This window comes from Sorex araneus, chromosome 3 (assembly GCF_027595985.1).
Source record: "Sorex araneus isolate mSorAra2 chromosome 3, mSorAra2.pri, whole genome shotgun sequence".
Taxonomy (NCBI): Eukaryota; Metazoa; Chordata; class Mammalia; order Eulipotyphla; family Soricidae; genus Sorex; species Sorex araneus.
The window spans coordinates 108,516,234-108,530,349 of record NC_073304.1 but is presented as its reverse complement, the minus strand read 5'-3'; the positions used below and the strand labels follow the sequence as shown (position 1 = coordinate 108,530,349).

The 14,116-nt window shown below is 39.6% G+C and overlaps 1 pseudogene; it reads left to right on the top strand.

Annotated features, from left to right (window-relative positions):
- Positions 1-924: 924 nt before the first annotated feature.
- Positions 925-14,116, top strand: part of LOC129403480 (craniofacial development protein 2-like) — a 53,322-nt pseudogene continuing 40,130 nt past the window's right edge.

The window sequence follows — 14,116 nt, the reverse complement described above, 5'->3', positions numbered from 1 at the left end:
TGACCGGCCCATCTGATTTTGATGCCTTGGCAAATGAGACAGCATCCCTGATTTTTGACCGTCGATGGAGGTCAGAACTCCAGATTCCTTCTCTCACTTGAGTGAGACATGATATTCCCAGCATAGCTCTTTCGATTCCTCTTTGGGATACCCTAATAGCATTCTCATCCTGCTTGTGTAGGGCCCAGGTCTCTGAGGCATATGTTAGTGCAGGAAGAATGGTGGAATCAAAAAGATGCACCCGGAGTCCGAGGTTCTTCATTTTCTTAACCACTCTTCAACGCTCTTGAAGGCATTCCACGCTGCTCTCTTCCTCCTGTGCAGGTCTGGCACCAAGTCATTCCTCATGTTGATTTCTCGACCCAGGTACACATAGCTGCTGCATTCAGAGATGTTCATTCCATTGAGAGCAAATGGAACTTCAGGGACCAGTTCGTTTTTTATGAACATTGTCTTGTTGAGATTCAGCTGCAATCCGACCTTTCCACACTCGTGGTCGAAGTCGACCAGCATTTGTGCCACTTGGCTAATGTTTAGTGTTATGAGAACGATGTCATCAGCGAAGCGGAGGTGGTGCAATTGCCGACCCTCTATCTTCACTCCCATTCCTTCCCATTCCAGTTGTTGCATGATGTTCTCAAGGGCAGCACTGAAGAGTTTCAGTGAAATGGTATCACCTTGCCGCACCCGTCTCTTTACATCAATGATCACTTCCTTGTAGAATGGTGAGATCCTGGTGGTGAATCCACAATACAGCTTGTGGAGGATTTTGATATACTGAGTTTGAACGCCCTGTTTGACCAAGGCTTTGATGACCGCCTCAGTCTCAACAGAATCAAAGGCCTTCTTTAATTCGATGAATGTTAGACAGAGCGGCATCTTGAACTCTCAAGAAACTTCGGTGAGTTTGGTCACTGTGTAGATATGGTCTATCGTGCTGAGTCCCCTTCAGAACTCCACTTGCTCACATGGTTGTCCTTCGTTTAATCTTCTGCCTATTCTATTCAGGATGACACGAGTGAACAACTTGTAGACGACAGACAACAGGCAGATTGGGCGATAGTTGCTGAGTCATGGATGTCTCCCTTCTTGTACCACAGAATGGTCCTACTGGTTTCAATGCATGGTCACTGGCATCAGAAGCATCCATCGAGGACCTGATGGTGCAAGTGCAGAAGATCAAATACGACATCATTGGTCTGATCGAAACGAGGAGACATCAATAATATCACGCCATTTTTGACACTGGAGAAGAATTGTTCCTGGGAACATGCGACAACAGAGGCGGTGTTGGTGTTTGGTGTCCTTGTCAACACGAACTTGGCCATGAGCATTGATTCATTCGAATGCCTAACAACCCGAATTGGACGATTGCGCTTGAATAGATGTGGCTCACTGCCTGCAGTTTCTATCTTCATCGTCTACGCACCAACTTCCAACTACAATGAAGAAGAAATTGAGAGGTTCTACATGGAACTGGAGAAGTTCTATAAAGAAGACCACACCCTCTACAAGATCATTGTTGGTGATTTTAATGCCAAGATAGGTCCGAGAAGGTCGCCTGAAGAACTCCACATTGGGACACATGGCCTAGAATGGAACGATCAGGGTGAGAGACTATCTGAATTTATCATGTCGACCAAGACCATCCATGGTAACTCACAGTTCCAGAAGGCCGAATCTAAACTCTGGACATGGGAGTCTCCCAGTGGACAGTTCCACAATGAAATTGACCACATCATATTCAATTGAAGGTTTTGCCTGACCGATGTCGCTGTTGTCCCAAAATTCCAAACGGGATCTGACCACTGTCTCCTTCGTGCGAAATTCTACTTCACAGAGCGGGGAGAAAAGTCTGCAAAATTTAAGTCTAAGAAGACAACTCCCAGAATGACCACCAACTGGGAGCTCTTTGGCACTATTGCAACAATGTGGGAAGTTGCCGTCCTTAACAACATCAACGAAGAATACGATTGAATGGTTCAGCACATCCATGTCTGTGCAAAGAATGCCGAGTGAGAAAGCCACAAACAGATGCCTGTCTTCAGAAACTCTTGAGCTCATTTGTCAATGTGGTTTGGTGAGAGCCTCAGGCAACCACAAGCTAACATCCGAGCACACAAAGCTGTGCAGAGAAGCAATAAAGGAAGACCTCAAAGAGAGAAGAGCAGCAGTGTTGGCCAGTGTAGCAGAAGCCGGGAAAAGTATTTGCAATACTCGCCTGTCCTTCGTCAACTACAAGACCAAGATGACTGCCCTCAGACGTCCCGATGGATCTATCACATCCTCGAGAAAGGTAATGAAGAAAATTATTCACAACTTCTACTCGGATCTCTTTGACAGCCATGTCTACATACCCACATACCAAATTCCGCAGGATGGATATGTCGTTCCCAATATTCTCCCTACTGAAATCCTACACGCAATTTTGCTGGTAAAGATGAGAACAGAACCTGGTCCTGACAAGGTCAAACCCGAACACCTGAAGAATTTTCTGCCAGTTCTTATCAATACACTGGCCCGACTCTTCACACACTACCTGTCTAAACACAAGGTTCCGTTACAGTGGAAAACCCTTAAATAAATATTTTTGAAAAATCACTGTATCACTGTATCACTGTCATTCCATTGCTCATTGATTTGCTTGAGCGGGCACCAGTAATGTCCCCATTGTGAGACTTGTTGCTGTTTTTGGCATATTGAATACACCATGGGGAGCTTGTCAGGCTCTGCAGTGTGAGTGGGACACTCTTGGTAGATTCCCAGGCTCTCTGAGAGGGATGGAGGAATAAAACCCAGGTCGGCTGTATGCAAGGCAAATGCCTTACCCACTGTGCTATCACTCTAGCCCTTTTGAAAAATAAATAACTAAATTGTTTTATTTTACCCACACACAAGATGAATGCAACAACATTGGCAATGATTTCAAACAATAATTTGTATTTGTAAATATATCATATAGAAAGATTGGAAAGAAAAATAGACATATATTTAGAATAACTTAAAAAAATTTTATTAGTGAATAACTATGAGACAAAGTTACAGACTTCCAATGTTTCAGTTATACAATGAGCGAGTACCCATCCCTCCTCCAGTGCCCATTTTCCACCAGCAATAGTTCCAGCAGCCCTCCCACCAACCCCACCCTGTCCCCTTCATCCCACCTTGCCTCTGTGGCAGGGCATTGCCATTTTTTCTCACTCTCTTTTGGGGTGCTGTGTTTTCTACAGAGGCATTAAGTAGGCATCATGTTTAGTCTATAGTCTATTTCAGCCTGTATCTCCCATCCCTAGAGGGCCCATCTAGCACCCTTTGCTTGGTGATCCTTTCTCCATTAGAGCTGCTTTTTCACCTAACATGTGAGGTCAGCTTCCAAGCTGTGAAGTAGTCCTCCTGGTACTTATCTCTACTATTCTTGGGTGTTAGTCTCCCATCCTGTTACTTTATATTCCACAAATGAGTGTAATCTTTCTAAATCTGTCCTTCTCTTTCTGACTCATTTCACTTAACATGACATTCTCCATGTTGATCCACATATATGAAAATTTCATGACTTCATCTTTTCTAATATCTGCATAGTATTCCATAGTTTAGATGTACCAAAGTTTCTTTAACCAATCCTCTGTTCTCGGGCACTCAGCTGTGCTGCAAGAAACATATAGGTGCAGATGTCATATTTACTCTACTTTTGCATCTCCAGGATATATTCCCAAACACATATCACCCTAATACCAAAAGCAAACAGAGACACCACAAAAAAAAAAACTGCAGGCCGATATCTCTGATGAACACGGATGCAAAGATCCTCAACGAAATATTAACGAATAGAATCCAACAACTCATCAAAAAGATCATACACCACGACCAAGTGGGATTCATCCCGGGGATGCAAGCGTGGTTCAACATTCGGAAGTCAATCAACATAATCTACCATATCAACAAAAGAAATGATAAAAACCATATGACCATGTCAATAAATGCAGAGAAAGCATTTGACAAGATCCAGCACTCGTTTATGATGAAAACGCTCACCAAAATGGACATAGAAGAAAACTGCCTCAATATAGGCAAAGCCATCTACCACAAGACTATAGAAAGCATTATTCTAAATGGGGAAAAACTAAGGGCATTCCCTCTCAGATCAGGAACAAGGCAAAGATGCCCACTCTCAACTCTACTACAAAGCGGTAATAATTAAAACTGCATGGTACTGGAATAAAGTCAGAGCAGTAGACCAATGGAACAGGATAAAATATCCTTACACACACCCTCAAATATATGATCATCTAATCTTTCATGAGGGAGCATGAAATGTGAAGTGGATCACGGAAATCCTCTTTAACAAATGGTGCTGCCAATACTGGATAGCTACATGCAAAATAATGGGCTCAGACTTATACCTAACAACATGCACAAAATTCAGATCAAAATGGATTAAAGACCTCAATATTAGACCAGAATCCATAAGGTACATTGAAGACAAGGTCGGCAAAACCTTCCAGGACATTTAAGCTACAGGATCTTCAAAGAGGACTCGCCACTAACTAGGCAAGTGGAAACAGAGATAAACAAATGGGACTATCTGAAACTGAGAAGCTTCTATACCTAAAAAGATACAGTGACCAGAATACAAAGACAGTCTATAGAATGGGAAAGTATATTCACCCAATACCCATCTGATAAGGGGTTGATATCAAGGATTTGCAAGGCACTAGTTGAAATCCACAAGAAGAAAACATCCAACCCTATCTGAAAATGGGGCAATGAAATGAACAGAAACTTTCTCAAGGAAGAAATCTGAATGGCTAAAGGTCATATGAAAAAATGCTCCTCATCACTAATGAGGGAAATGCAGATCAAAACAACAATGAGATGCCATCTCATACCACAGAGACTGGCCCACATCCAAAAGAAAAAAAGTGACTGGTTTTGGCATGGATGTGGGGAGAAAGAAACTCTCCTTCACTGCTGGTGGGAATGCTGACTGGTTCAGCCCTTTGGGAAAACAATATGGATGCTTCTCAAAAAATTAGAAATTGAGCTCCCATTTGACCCAGCAATAGAATAACTTATTTCATCCAAATGTGTTTAAAGTTTTATTTTATCTTCTATCCATTGAACTTTCAAATAAACATATTTGTACTGTAAAGAAGTGAAGAGAGCATGTGATCAGTGAATTGTTAGCAATAATTTTATTCATCTAGTAGTTGAGGATCATTGACCCACCAATTTAAGTAAATCTACTTAAAGCAAGATCCAAATAAAGGTGTTTGATATCATTATGGTTGATGGGTACAGATCAGCTCAGTCTAGCCATAAGCAAACATGTCTAAAGAAGACAGGAAATGACTAAACCACAATTCCTTGTGTGATTATGTACTATATAAAGTTTATAAGAATTACTATAATTTTATTTCTTGTTTACATTATATATATATAAGAGGAAAGTGGAATGATTTGAGAAAGAAGCATAGGAATGAACATGTGGTTTTCAATTTCAGAGCCCCAAGTTTGATCCCAGTCACTTCATAATTATCTAAGCATTTCAGGGTGTAGTTTTGGTGGGTTCTAATGTTTAACTGAGGTCCATATCCACATAACTGAGTCCCATGAAGTAGGGCCACTCAATTTATAAATTTATAATCAAAATTCTCCCCCAAAACAAAGCCCAGGTCCAGACGAATTCACTGGCGAATTCTTCCAAACATTTAAAGAGGACCTGTTGCCAGTTCTCCTCAAGCTTTTCCAGGAAATTGAAAAAACAGGAACCTTCTCAAACAGTTTCTATGAGGCACATATCTCCCGAATAAAAAAGCAAGCAAAGACACCACAAAAAAAGAAAACTATAGACCAATATCCCTGATGAATACCGATGCGAAGATCCTCAACAAAATATTGGCAAATAGAATCCAACAACTCATCAAAAAGATCATACACTATGACTACGTGGGATTCATCCTGGGGATGAAAGGATGGTTTAACAATTGGAAATCAATCACCATAATTCATCACATCAACAAAAGTAAAGATAAAAACCATACGATCTTATCAATAGATGCAGACAAAGCATTTGATGTGATCCAACATTCGTTCATTATGAATACTCTCACCAAAATGGGTTTTGGAAGAACTTTTCTCAAGATAGTCAAAGCCATCTACCACAAACCTATGGCAAGTATTATCCTCAATGGGTAAAAGCTAAGGGCCTTTCCTCTAAGATCAGGGACAAGGCAAGGATGGCCACTTTCACCACTGCTGTTCAATATAGTATTGGAAGTACTTGCAATAGCTGTTAGGCAAGAAAAAGATATTAAGGCATCCAGGTAGGAAAAGAAGAAATCAAACTCTCACTATTCACAGATGATATGAAACTCTATCTAGAGAAGCCTAAAACCTCTACTAAGAAACTCTTAGAAACAATAGACTTGTACAGTAAAGTCGCAGGCTATAAAATCAATACCCAAAAATCCATGGCCTTCCTATTTGCAAACAATGACACAGAGGAAAGGGACATGAAAAAAGCAATCCCATTCACCATTGTGCCCCAGAAAATCAAGTACCTTGGAATCAGCTTAACTAAAGAAGTAAAGGACCTCTACAAAGAAAACTATAAAACGCTACTCCATGAAATAAAAGAGGACATGAGGAAATGGAAACATATCCCCTGCTCATGGATACGGAGAATCACATTGTGAAAATGGCAATACTCCCCAAAGCATTATACAGAATCAATGCGATCCCTATAAATATACCCATGAAATTTTTCATAGAAATGGATAAAGTAATCTTGAAATTTATATGGAACAACAAACTCCCACATATAGCTAAAACAATTATTGGGAAAAAAGATGATGGGAGTCATCACCCTCCCCAAACTTAAACTTTACTACTAAGCGGTAACAATTAAAACAGCATGGTACTGAAACAAAGGCAGAGCTGCAGACTAGTGGAACAAAGTGGAATATCCCTGCACACAACCTCAAATGTATGATCATAAAATCTTTGATAAGGGAGCAAGAAATGTGAAGTGGAACAAGAAAAGCCTCTTTAACAAATGGTGCTGGCATAACTGGAAAACCACAAGCAAAAGAATAGACTTAGAACTCGACCTGACACCATGCACAAAAATCAGATCAAAATGGATCAAAGACCTCAACATCAGACCACAATCCATAAGGTACATTGAAGACAAGGTCGGCAAAACCCTCTACGATATTGAAGCTACAGGTATCTTTAAAGATGACACACAACTGACCAACCACATGGAAACAGACATAAACAAATGGGACTACATTAAACTAAAAGCTTCTGCACCGCAAAAGATACAGTGACCAGAATACAAAGACAATCTACAGAATGGGAAAGGATATTCACCTAGTACCCCACCGATAAGGTGTTGATATCAAGGTATATAAAGCACTGGTTGAACTCTACAAGAAGAAAACATCCAACCCCATCAGAAAATGGGCCAAAGAAATGAACAGAAACTTTTCTAAGGTACAGATACGAATGCCCAAAAGGCACATGAAAAAGTGCTCTACATCACTAATCATCAGGGAGATGCAGATCAAAACTACTTTGAGATACCACCTCACACAACAGAGAATGGCACACATCCAAAAGAACAAAAGCAACCGCTATTGGAGAGGATGTGGGGAGAAAGGGACCTTTCTACACTGCTGGTGGGAATGCTGACTGGTTCAGCCCTTTTTGAAAACAATTTGGACACTTCTCAAAAAATTAGATATAGAGCTTTCATTTGATCCAGCAATACCAATACCGCTTCTAGGAATATATCCCGGAGAAACAAAAAACTATAGTAGAAAAGACATCTGCACTTTTATGTTCATCGCAGCACTGTTTACAATAGCCAGAATCTGGAAAAAACCCAAGTGCTTGAAAACAGATGACTGGTTGAAGAAACTTTGGTACATCTATACAATGGAATACTATGCAGCTGTTAGAAAAGATGAAGTCATGAGCTTTGCATATAGGTGGATCAACATGAAAAGTATCACGCTAAAATGGATTCGAAAACTAAACCCAAGTATTTGCTGCCTACAAGAAACACACCTGAACAGTCAGAGCAAACACAGGCTCAAAGTCAAAGGATGGAAAACAATCCTACAAGCAAAAAACTCCCTCGAAAAAGCTGGGTTGGACATACTAGTTTCTAACAACATAGATTTCAGGCTGAAAAAGATTAGAAGGGACGGTGATGGTCATTTTCTATTCATCAAGGGATATGTACAATAGGAAGAAATCACACTCTTAAATGTATACGCACCTAATGAGAGACCAGCTAAATATTTAAAACAACTCCTAACAAACTTTAAGGAGGACATCACTAGCACCACAATAGTAGTCGGAGACTTCAACACCGTCTTATCACTTTTGGATAGATCGACAAGAACAAAACTAAGCAAAGAAAAAATGGTCCTGAAGGAAGAAATGGAAGACAGAGGGCTTATAGATCTATACAAGGCTTTACACCCCTAAAAGAAAGAATATACATTCTTTTCCAGTGCAAATGGAACATTCTCCAAAATAGAAAACGTACTGGGTCACAAAACATACCTCAATAGAATCAGCAAGATAGAAATTGTATCAACCACCTTCTCGGACCACGATGCACTGAAAATAGAAGCTAAGCACACACAGACATAGAGCACCAAATCGAACACCTGGAAATTAAACAACTCCCTGTTAAACAACGAGTGGATCAAAAAGGAAAGCAAGGAAATAAAAAATACATTGGAATAAATGAGAATGAAGACACAAGCTATCAGAACCTATGGGACTTGGCTAAAACTGTGTTAAGAGGAAAATTTATAGCCCTGCTAGCATTCCTCAGGAGGGAGGAATGGGCCTACATAGAGAGCTTGACCTCACAGATCAATATCTTAGAAAAGGACCAGCAAAAGGAACCCAAGCCAGACCTAAGGAAAGAAATAATAAAACTTAGAGCAGAAATTAACATTAGGGAAACCCAAAAATATAATCCAAAAGATCAATAAAACAAAGAGCTGGTTCTTTGAGAAAGTAAACAAGATTAATAAACTGAATCAGAAATCAAAAGGGGATATCACAACAGAAACCAATGAGATTCAAAAGATTGTCAGAGACTACTTTGAAAATCTCTGTGCCATGAAACAAGAGAACCTAAAAGAAATGGACAAATTCCTTGATTCCTACAATCTCCCAAACTGAATCAAGATGACTTGGAATACCTGAATATACCCATCAATATCAAGGAAAATGAAACTGTTATCAAATATCTTCCCAAAAACAATAGCCCAGGCCAGAATGGATTCACTAGCAAATTCTTCCAAATATTTAAAGATGACCTGTTGCCAGTTCTCTTCAAGTTATTCAAGGAAATTGAAGAAACAGGGACTCTACCAAACAGTTTCTATGAAGCACATATCTCCTTAATACCAAAAGCAAATAAAGATACCACTAACAAAGAAAACTACAGGCCAATATCCCTGATGAACATGGATGCGAAGATTCTCAACAAAATACTAGCAAATAGAATCCAACACTCATAAAAAAATCATTCATCACAATCAAGTAGGATTTATCCCAGGGTTGCAAGGATGGTTTAACATTCAGGAAATCAATCAACATAATCCATCATTTCAACAAAAATAAAAATAAAAACCATGTGATCATTTCAATAGATGCAGAGAAAGCATTTGACAAGATCCAACACTTATTTATGATGAAAACACTCACAAAAATAAGCTTACAAGGAACTTTCTTCAAGATAGTAAAAGCCATATACCACAAACCCATGGCAAGCATTATCCTCAATGGAGAAACACTAAGGGCCTTCCCTCTAAGATCAGGGACAAGACAAGGATGCTCACTCTCACCATTTCTGTTCAACATAGTACTGGAAGTACTTCCAATAGCAATTAGGCAAGAAAAAGACAGTAAGTGTATACAGATAGGAAAGGAAGAAATCAAGCTCTCACTATTTGCAGATGACATGATTCTATACCTAGAAAATCCTAAAACGTTCACTAAGAAACTCCTAGAAATAATAGACTTGTACAGCAAAATTGCAGGCTATAAAATCAATACCCAAAAATCCATGGCCTTCCTATACGCAAATAGCGAATCAGAGTAATGTGACATTAAAAAAAAAATTCCATTCACAATTGTGCCGCAGAAGATCAAGTAACTAGGAATCAGCCTAACTAAGGAAATAAAGGATCTCTACAAGGAAAACCACAAAACGCTATTCAACAAAATTAAAGAGGACACGAGAAAATGGAAACATATTCCCTGCTCTTGGATAGGAAGACTTAACATTGTCAAAATGGCAATACTCCCCAAAGCACTATACAGATTCAATGCGATCCCTATAAGGATACCCATGAAATTCTTAAAACAAATTGATCAAACACTCCTGAAATTCATATGGAACAATAAACGCCCACGAATAGCTAAAGCAATTCTTGGGAAAAAGATGATGGGAAGCATCACCCTCCCCAACTTCAAACTTTACTAAAAAGCGGTAACAATTAAAACAGCATGGTACTGGAACAAAGGCAGAGCCGCTGATCAATGGTACAGGGTGGAATATCCCTACATGCAACCCAAAATATATGATCATCTGATCCTTGAGAAGTGGGCAAGAAATGTGAAGTGAAACAAGGAAAGCCTCTTCAACAAATGGTACTGGCATAACTGGACAGCCACATGCAGAAAAATGGGCTTAGAACTCGATCTAACACCATACACAAAAGTCAGATCAAAATGGATTAAGGACCTCAACATCAGACACAAACCATAAGGTACATTGAAGACAAGGTCGAAAAAACCCTCCACGATATTGAAGCCAAAGGTATCTTCAAAGATGACATGGACCTGAGCAATCAAGTAGAAACAGAAATAAACAAATGGGACTATATTAAACTAAGAAGCTTCTGCACAGCAGAAAACACAGTGATCCAAATACAAAGGCAATCTACAGAATAGGAAAGGATATTCACCCAATACCCATCTGATAAGGGATTGATCTCAAGGGTATACAAGGCAACAGTTGACCTTTGCAAAAATAAAACATCCAACCCCATCAAAAAGTGCGGTGAATAAATGAACAGAAACTTTCTCAAGGAGGAAATACAAATGTTTAAAAGGCACATGAAAAAATGCGCTTCATCACTAATCATCAGGGAGATGCAGATCAAAACAAGTATGAGATACCACCTCACACAACAGAATAGCTCACATCCAAAATAACAAAACCGCTGTTGGCTTGGTTGTGGGGAGAAAGGAACCCTCCTACACTGCTGGTGGGAATGCTGATTGGTTCAGCCCTTTTGGAAAACAATATGGTCGCTTCTCAAAAAATTAGAAACCGAGCTTCCATTTGACCCAGCAATACCACTCCTGGGAATTTACCCCCGAGCAGCAAAAAAGTATAGTGAAAATGACATCTGCACCTGTATGTTCTTTGCAGCACAGTTTACAATAGCCAGAATCTGGAAAAAAATAACCCAAATGCCCCAGAACAGATGACTGGCTAAAAAAACTTTGGTACATCTACACAATGGAATATTATGCAGCTGTTAGAAAGCATGAAGTCATGAAATTTGCATAGAAGTGGATCAACATGGAAAGTATCATGTTGAGTGAAATGAGTCAGAAAGAAAGAGACAGACACAGAAAGATTGCACTCATATGTGGAATATAAAGTAGCAGAGAGGTACTAGCTAGCAATGATGCAACCTCTGGCAGAAAGCCCTCTGGACTTAGTCACTAAAATACTAAAATACAGAAATCTAGAACCTCGAGGCCGCTACTGTGGCCACACGACCTCATATCTCTTCATTCTCAGCAATGGAAAACAAATTATCAAATGCTTCCTTTCCAGCAGGTCCGACTCTGGAAGGGGGGGAACTCCAAACAATAATAGTGAGTTTTTTTGTTTGTATGTGATCAAAGTAAAGAGAACGTAAAGTGAAATTTATCAGCTACACAGGCGGGGTGAGGGGTTGGGGGGCGGGGGGCCGAGTGGGAGGTTTATCGTGATTCTTGGTGGTGGAATATATGCACTGGTGAAGGGATGGGTGTTTGAGCATTATGTAACTGAGACTTAAGCCTGAAAGCTTTGTAACTTTCCACATGGTGATTCAATAAAAAAAAAAGCATATGAACTTACATTTTGCCAATGTAAAAGGTCTGGTGACCTTTGGGATTCTCTTGGCAACAAGTTTTTCTTATTCCAAACTGAGAATAAATTTGTATAAGTTTTTTCAAAAAAATAATAATATATATTGGTGGGTCATTAACATTGAACTCACAGTCGGGACTACTGTAACTCATGCCTGAATGAGGCTTATCCAACACACACGTCCTCTCTTCAAGACACATCATAGACTTCTCGGAGATACTGGACAGCACCACTGTGTTACATGTGTGTCTCTGGGTGGTGGGGAGGTGTCATTTTTAACAACAAAATGGCCAACAAAAAGCACAAGGAATTAGGAGATGGGGCACAAACACACAAACACTTTCTTGTAGGATGAGGCTGAGAAAAGGCAGGGTGCCCACTTGTCGACTCTTGACTGTAGAGCACATGGTGATTGACTCAAAGTTCTCATGGCTCTTGTGTGTGTTCAAAAACAACCACAAAGGCACCAGAAATATTGATTTGGGGGTTACACATCAATCTTAGCCAGGAGGCAAATTCACAAGCATAGAGTCCCTGAATAAGAAAGATTAACTGTGTCTCCCCTTCAAAAGTGCTCCCCAAACAAGTTGGGATGGAGATGCATGCCAGAAGTAGATAATGGACCAAATATGATGACCTCTCAGTGTCTGTGTTGCAAGCTATAATGCCCAAAAATAGAGAGAGAGAGTATGGGAAATATTGTCTGTCTTAGAGGCAGGGGGAGGGTGAGAAAGAGGAGGTATACCTTGGATACTGGTGGTGGGGAATGTGCACTGCTTGAGGGATGGGTGTTTGGTCATTGTGAGATTGTAACCCAAACATAAAAGCTTGTAACTATCTCACGGTGATTCAATAAAATTTAAAAAATTAAAATAAATAAAATATGATCCACAAAAAAAAGTATCATGCTAAGTGAAATGAGACAGAAAGAGGGACAGATATAGAAAGAGTGCACTCATCTGTGGAATATAAAATAATAGAGTAGGAGACTAACACCCAAGAATAGTAGTATATAATACAAGGAGGTTTGGCTCCATGGCTTGGAAGCTGGCCTCACATGCTGGGGAAAAGACAGCCCAGATAGAGAAGGGAACACCAAGTAAAATGTGGTTGGAGATCCTGTGCGGGGAGGGAGATGCGTGCTGAAAGTAGACTAGACAGTGAATACAATGTCCACTCAATACCCCTATTGCGAACCACAACACCCAGATGGAGAGAGAGAACAAAATGGAATACCCTGCCACAGAGGCGGGGTGGGGTGGGTGGGATATAGGATTGGAGGGTGGGAGGGATAATGGGTTCATTGGTGGTGGAGAATGGACACTGGTGGAGGGGTGGATTCCCAAATATTGTATGAGGGAAACACATGCGCGAAGATGGGTAAATTTGTAACTGTACCCTGACGGTGACTCACTAATTTAAATAAATAAATAAATAAATGTATAGAGGAGAGAAAATGGCATTTTCTAGTTGATATTTCTAGTTGAAGTGATTTCTAGTTGAAGTGATTTTGGGCAATGGTTAGGGCAATATGAAATATAAAAAAGTCAGGGATCAATAGTTCATTGATATAATATGCTATTATATCATAGCATCTTATAAAATGCTATTACAATTTATAAGATTTGTTATGAAATTTATAAAATTTGTTATGCATTTTGTTAGGAAAAAGAATGGTTTGATTTTTTTCTGTAGTTATTAGAAATCATTTCATAGTTGATCAAAAATATAACTCATTCAGAAAAAATATATTTTACAAACACCCCAGAAAATAAAGTTTTTATTATATAGCATTTTCCTTGCCATCATAATGTATACAATTTAATGCATTTATCTTCATGTTATCAATGAATTATAATAATGTAATATATTAACATATGCAGAATATATATTAGAGAGAGTCTCTTACTGGAGCGACAGCACAGCAGT